This window comes from Mytilus edulis, chromosome 11 (assembly GCF_963676685.1).
Source record: "Mytilus edulis chromosome 11, xbMytEdul2.2, whole genome shotgun sequence".
NCBI classification, from domain to species: Eukaryota; Metazoa; Mollusca; class Bivalvia; order Mytilida; family Mytilidae; genus Mytilus; species Mytilus edulis.
In genome coordinates, this window is record NC_092354.1 from 14,134,297 (window position 1) to 14,142,362 (window position 8,066).

Consider the following 8,066-nt stretch of genomic DNA (forward strand, 5'->3'; position numbering starts at 1 on the left):
ATTTTTTATTGTAAAGGATCCTACAAATATATAGACGATGTAGTTCAAACGCACAATATTAACTGTATGTGTGTTATTGTTTTCTTTTGTTTTTATCTTATATTTGATGTGTTTTTATTTTCTTTCATTCTTTCAGATAATCAGGCAGCTGACGCCAGTTAACAGTTTGGGAGTAATGATCACCTTAAACCAATTATCATGACATTAATACGACATTAAAAATATCAAGCATATTGCACCTCATGTATAGTATCATTTGTTTTGATTATATATTTAGATTAAAATTGAGACACTGCGTACAGGAAAAGAAAAAAAAACAAACACATACGCTAAAAAATTATAGACATTACAAAATGACTATTAAAAGCTTTCAAGTGATACTGCGTTCAATAGTTATTTAATACTCAGTATGGCCACAACAATGTCAAAGAAGGAACGCTCCCACATACACAAAAATGACACAAATAGACAAAAAAAAATTACCATAGCACAATAAGACACTAGCGGCATGTATAGTACCAAGCAACGCTAAAAAGCATATTACCAAAATTTGACTTATAGGTTAGAAATATACAAGAACAAATTCCAATCAATATTTCAAGAACAGAAGGGTTTTGATACCCTGCAATGTTAGGGGGTCATGTATTTTCTCTAAGTAGCACTGTGTTCAAAAGTTATTTAACACAATATACGGGGGAGAGGGGATATTAATTAGTTTAAAACAGATTTTATTTCAATTTGACAAATTATTTTCACACAGTTTTATCAATAAAATAATTATAGAATTTTAAACTGTTGAAAATCTTAGAAAATATAAAACTTACCAACAAGGGATAGACCCGGCAAGTCTCCTTACCAGCTTGAATTCTTATACTGCTCAAATCTGTAATAATAACATGACAGCTCCCCACTATAGCAAAAATTCTACTCAGATTTGGTATGATTGTTTTTTCTAAATATTTCGAGTGGAATCACCATCTATTTGGATTGTTTTTATATTTATAATGTAGACCTGGAGATATAACGGTTGTCCAACTATTTGAGTTAGGAAAGATCTTCTTTGGTTCAATTGGTTAGAGCGCTGCCTTGCTCGCAGCGCCATTGTTGTGAAAATCTATGGATGGTACCAGCCGGACACCAATTGAGCCAAAGAAGATCGGAAAATCCCTAATTCAACTAGTTAGACTACCGTAATATCTCCAGGTCTACAACACTCTTTCCCCCTTTTCTTTTTTCGTACCATCCATCCGAGCAACTCACAGGTCCAATACTGTACAACCCCGAGACTTCTACTCGGAAATCGTCGGGCGAGCTCCCTAGATGTCACCTAACTTGTCATGGTATCCTATGACCGGCTGGTCAAACCTCATGACCAATTCTAACATCTCACTGCCAGGCAATATTCTATATACAATTTTTGTACCAGTAGCAGATGCTCGCAGCGCCATTGTTGTGAAAATATATGTCTCGTTGGCTCAATTGGTTAGAGCGCTGCCTTTAGATCCCGAGATTGTGGGTTCGAATCCCGCTGGAACCATCCATATATTTTCACAACAATGGCGCTGCGAGCAGGTACAACAATTGTATATAGAATATTGCCTGGCAGTGAGATGTTATAATTCGTCATGAGGTTTGACCAGTCGGTCATGGGATACCATGACAATTCTAGGTGGCATCTAGGGAACTGGCCAGAGGGTTTCCGAGTAGAAGTCTCGGGGTTGTACAGTAGTTGACCTGTGAGTTGCTCGGATGGATGGTACGCAACCCGAAAAAAGAGTGTTGTAGACCTGGAGATATAACAGTAGTCTAACTAGTTGAGTAGGGAAGATCGTCTTTGGCTCAATTAGTAGGAGCGCTGCCTTTAGATCCCGAGATTGAGGGTTCGAATCCCGCTGGTACCTCCATGGATTTTCAAAACAATAAGATGCACCCGACTTTCTCCTCGAATAACACTGTTACTTTTATCAAATAGTGAGCTTTTACACTCGTACATGCTTTTTGTAAGTTCTTTACATTGTCTTCCTTCTTCTTGACAGTTATAATTCCGAGAATGCACACTAGAGCGATTACAATATTCATCATGGTAGCTGGAGGATACATTTTAAATTTAAGGGAACTGAATAAAATTGGGAGTGGAACGAATAAATAGGTATTAGTAGCAGGTAAATATATCAAGCAGCATTCCAAGACTTGAGTTGATGGCCGCAGTTTTAGGATTAAAAGTAGCACTTTCAGTTAAACACGCATTAGAAGTGCCCAAGGATAACATGACATTCTGGTCGGACAGTATGAACGTTTTGCTTTGGATTAGAGGCAGGAGTAGAGCGTACAAGTCGTTTGTAGCTAATCGAATCGGAGAAATTCACACTTCATCGCATCCTAAACAATGGCGACATGTGCCAACACAAATTAACCCGTATCTAGAGGTAGAACAATTAAACAATTACAGTCAGACGTAATTTGGTGGAATGGACCAGAATTTCTACAAGACAAGGAACCGCAATGGCCGGAAACTAATAATTATAGAAACGTACATGATAACGAACTTAAGTGTAAAAAACAAGCGATAACTTAACTAACTGTACTACACTGAAAATTAATCATACTAGTGATTCAGGTTGGCGGTTAGATCCCGTACGCTATTCAAGTTTTGTAAGACTAATTCGTGTACAAGCGTATGTGTACAGATTTATTAACAATTGCAGACTAAAGCAAGAACAACGTCGTCAAGGAAGTTTATCTGCCGTCGAATATACAGATGCCGAATCAGAAATAATAAAAAATGCACAAAGGGAGGTATTTGCCGACGAATATAACGCTTTGATAAAAAGTAAAGATTTACCGATAACTAGCAAACTGTTAGGATTACCACCGCGAATTGATGAAAATGGATTAATTAGATGTGATGGACGTTTAGAGTACGCCGATTTACTATCATTTGATGCAAGATATCCGATTATATTACAACGAAAAAGGGGGGACACGAAACCATGCACAATAAAGCCAATACAGAAGGGAACATTCAAAAGCTATATGCAAGTGGGGTATTATAAGTCGATATTTCTATAACTTTACAAAATAACATCTTCTTGGATATTGCTTTCCATTTTGGACTTCATCTTCTCACTCGCAAAAGTTACGCAAAATTCAAAGACGATAGAGATCACGAGTAGAACAAAATGACGTGTAACGAAAGTAACAAGACCAACCACGGCATTGATGTATGCGAACTATGAAAATTCCGCAATCGGTCTTCACCCATATATTGGTAAACTCCGTAACTAATGCGACTTCTTATTCCAGCAACCTCTACAATACATTCTAAGGCTGACAAAACGACCGTGATTTTCCTTTTAGCATCTCAATAATTCACGGCAGTCGTATAATTGTTATGATTTAACCATTAATTTTGCATTTATATTCGTAGTTTAATCGTATATAAATGCCTAACTCCTGGTTAATCCTCGGTAACACTCGGGATAATATAATCGGATAACAAATATACAGATCGCTAACGCTTGGTGTAGAATAATCGAATATAAATGCCCAACCCATAGTTAAATGAAAATAGTTCTACTGTTGTTATGATTTATTACTTGATTAAAACAAAACAATCTTCTATTTATCCTAGGTGTTGCAGTATTATCGATTATATTTATATGTATATGTAGTAAATTGAATGCAATTTTTGTACGGAACATTAAGCAACAGTTAACAAACGTATCAGTAGTTTAAAATGATTTAATTGATTGATTGATTGTTGGTTGCTTAACGTCCAGTAGCAAATATTTCACGCATGTTCAGTACGAGAATAATTTAACAATAAATACAACAGTAGATATTGTGATAGGACCATCTGGAATAGAAGTCGGGGACATTTGGACTGTTAATGGAAAATAAGGTACATTGGGACAGGGCGCCTACGGAACTCTCAAATACACAATGTTGATGCTTCTCAAATTGGACGCATGGCAAGAAAACTGATGATAGAACAGGTGTCGGATGAAGAATAAAAACATATTCAAGGGTAAGAATTGGGAGAAGATAAACAACTGAAAGAATATGACAGTTATACGTAACGAAACTGAAGCTGACCTTCATTCATTTGGGGTTTTATCCATTCTTACATCGACAAAAGGCATGATTTTGAATGATCAGAAAAGATTGATTGATTGATTGTTGGTTGCTTAACGTCCAGTGGCAAATATTTCATGCATATTCAGGACGAGAACAAGTTCACAATAAATACAATAGGTAGGTTGATACAATAGAGGCCATCTGTGATGATGGTCGGAGAAATTTGGACTGCCACCGGAAACGGAGGGTATATTGGATAGGGACAGAAATTTTGCCTTGCCACAGACCACCTACGGACCCTGATCAGAAAAGTATACTCATGAGAAAACATCAAATGACTGCATCACAAAAAAAACAGTATACGATTCCTTTATGTCGTATGAAGGCAATCAACTCTTAGCATTTGTTACTGGTCCCCGGGGCTGTGGTAAATCTTCTCTGCAACACACCTTAGTTCTACAGTGTGAATTTAATTGATAATTGTGGCAGCATTGGAAACATCAAGAAATTCTGCATTAATGGTAAAGGGCCGCGCTCTGCATTCCTTTTAATTTTGAAACATCTATACAATACAGAAATACCAACTGGGAATCAATTTGTGATGACTGCTGAAATTCTAGACAAATTGAGTCAAATTTGTAATTAAACTCGACAATGATAAATGAATTGCAATTGATTGGAGGATGAACAGTTAATTCTATTTGCGGATCTTTTACAATTGCCGACAGTTTCAAACAGTACCTCACAATAAAGGCAAATTTATGAAAGCCAACTATGGTCTAAACTTCAACCCTTTTTCCTGAATGAAAATTGTACACAATCACAGGACATAACATATGCAACATTATTAAATCGTGTTTGTTTGGAAAACCACACCTCTGACGACCTTGAATTACTACAAACACGTGTATGCGGGAGTGGACACGACCAGGATCACGAGTTTAAAGATATGACCTCATCAAATAGCATTGCTATCTGCTGAAAACATGTTGAACGCATGAATTTAAATGAACAACTGCAGAATTCATTATTGCCAACTTCTACATTACACCATATGCACGCCAATGATGCAAATAGTGAATGGTATAATGGGTATTTTAAAAACAATAAATAAACAAGTGCTCATGATTCAAAGATTAGCATCTGATGAACCAGTATCAAAAGTTAAACAACAGCTATTAGTTACCGTAATAAATACTCCAATTTATAGAGTCCAGTTTCCAAATAAGTAGCATTTGCATGCTCAGTTCACAGAATGCAAAGTGCAAAATTAAAAATGCATTTGATTCTCTTGACAGTTCCTTGTTTGCTGCTGGACAAGCCTATGTAGCTCTTAGTTGTGTGCAGATCTTGTAAGATTTACATCATATAAAGTAACCATTGATACATCAAGGATTACAGAAAGTGTAAATGCTACAGCATCATCTTCTGTTAAAACATAATACTGAACAATAGATTAATATGACAGGGGTAGCTGTTTCCGAGTTAATTGAAGACCCAAATGTCAGTTAAAAATGTCATTCATCTGTCCCCTCTTAATATATACCCGTTCAAACACAAGCAAGATGTAACTGCTTCTGGTAAAGGAGTTCAATGTAACTGCTTATGGTAAAGGAGTTCAATGTAACTGCTTATGGTAAAGGACTGCAATAAGTTTCTGTAATTAAAAAACAAATCTTAATAAAAACTCTACGTGTGCTAACAGCTTACACTTTACTGGAACACCAAAATCTAGTTGCTCGCTGCAGAATGAAGTATTGCAAAACCAGTCCTGGATAGATGTGATGATATAATCAAAACTACTTTGACAAATAAAGCATGGAGGAACGAGTACCATTTGTATGCTCTGAGCCTTATTTTACAGAGACCTATTTATATTTATTCAACATTCAAAATAAACGGTATTTTCAGATACGATTGGTGCAATGCAAGTGAATTGAAAGTAATGTTTGACAATAAATCAATTCTAATTGACAGACATCTGAAATATATCTTAGATTTACAATTAGGAATACAAGTGAATACCAGTATACTATTGAGTGGATTTTCCTGTCATTCTCATTACACAGCTGTTTTATCATGCACAAATCAATCACTCAAATTAGCGTATTAAATAATTATCCTGTTACATTTGATAACTATTAGCCCACAGTGCTTTATTTTACCAAGATAACATGAACTTCACTAACTTTATCACCAACATAAATTATCGTTATTAAAAAGGTACAATTTTTTTTTTTTTCCTTTTGTCAAAACATATCACGAATATTGGGAGTTTTCGTTCAAGGGAATCTGCCACTCTTATGTATATTGTTGTAATGAACGAGAAACACCTAAAAACTGCAGAGGTTAAAAATGCAAATTTGCTCACTTAAATGTACTTTGATACGATTCACACTGCCATTTAGATTTACTGAAGCGAGACTATCACTGTTACATTGATTCAATCAATATGCCGAAATATTTTGGTGGATGTATTTCAAATTTCTGTTTCCCCATTGATTACGACCGATGGCAGAATTTGCAATCTGTAAAATTCACCACATGTTACCATTGGACTTCTTCCTAAATGTGCAAACGTATTCGATAGTAATACTAGACTCAAAATTGAAGATATTCCAACTAACAAAGATTGTGTAGCTATTGGAGAATGCGGATGAGATTCTAAACCTCCTGAGTGCACTTGTGATAGTTCCAAATTCACACATAATCCGGCATTTAGCAAAGGGTTTTCTTACAGTGGAGAGTTGAGATCGTTGTTTCCAGATACATCTATACTGGTTCTTAGCGCCATACACACGAACAAATTTCAAAGAGCATATTAAAAGTTTTGCAGTTGGATCAAAATGCAGTTGAAATAAGTATTTCTCCAAATAAACCAAATATAAAATTAGTTGTGAACAAAATATTGAATACTATAGAAATGGTCATGTGCTGGTTAGTTGATGGACTCTGTGACAATGTTTTCCCCAAAACAATGATATGTTGTACATCAATCAAGGATGCGGCTAACATTTATGCATATATATCAACAGAAATTTCAACTTGTAAAGAAGTCCAAATGTTCCATTCTGAAACTTCGCCAGACAGTAGAAAACAAATATTGGAACGTTTAAACAATCCAGGCAGTAGCATTAAAGTTGTTATAGCAACAAGTGCCTTAATAATGGGTATAGATATGACCGGCTTTTCCAACGTCATAATGTATGGTGCACCAAAATCAATAGTTGATCTCATTCAATAAATTGGACAGGTAGGGCGTGATGGAAAGGAATGTTGAAACTAATGTAAAGGATATATTTAAGGCAACTACATGTCGCATAATTTCATTGTTGGCACTTTTTTCGTCATTTAACGAGCCGTAATTGCGGACCTATTTTCTATAAGAACTTATTGTGATTGGAGTTAATGCTCCCGCTTCATTTAGCCAAAAACAATTACAACCTTGTTAAACTCTAGTCGTCATGATATGCCTGGTGTTAACATGTAAACAAATGATAACGCAGAAGTCGATGGTATTGTATCAATGAACACAATTAGTGAGCTATCGGCCAATGTAAAAATCGTTGACCGAAACTGTTAAAAGTCAGGTTGAAATTCTTCAAAAGAATAAGATTCATTGTGTACTAGTAATCAACTCAAATATTTTATACATAAGGAAATAGTGATTCCAGGAAAGTGTCTGCGGGTAGTTCCCGCACTTACATACAGTTACAATACTTTTAGATATTTGGATGATATATTGGCTCTCAATAAAGACGACTTCAGTATGTATACTACAGAAATTTATCCTGTTCAACTTACTTTAAATAAAGCTAATACTAACAATGACCACTGCCCTTTCCTCGATCTTGATTGATTGATTGTTGGTTGCTTAACGTCCAGTGGCAAATATTGCATGCATATTCAGGACGAGAACAAGTTCACAATAAATACAATAGATAGGTTGTTGTAATAGAGGCCATCTAGGATGATGGTCGGGGAAATTT

General features: G+C 35.7%; 1 pseudogene; it reads left to right on the forward strand.

Annotated features, from left to right (window-relative positions):
- The first annotated feature begins 1,625 nt into the window (after positions 1-1,625).
- LOC139494000 (probable ATP-dependent DNA helicase RecS) lies at positions 1,626-7,357 on the forward strand (annotated as a pseudogene).
- Positions 7,358-8,066: the final 709 nt, after the last annotated feature.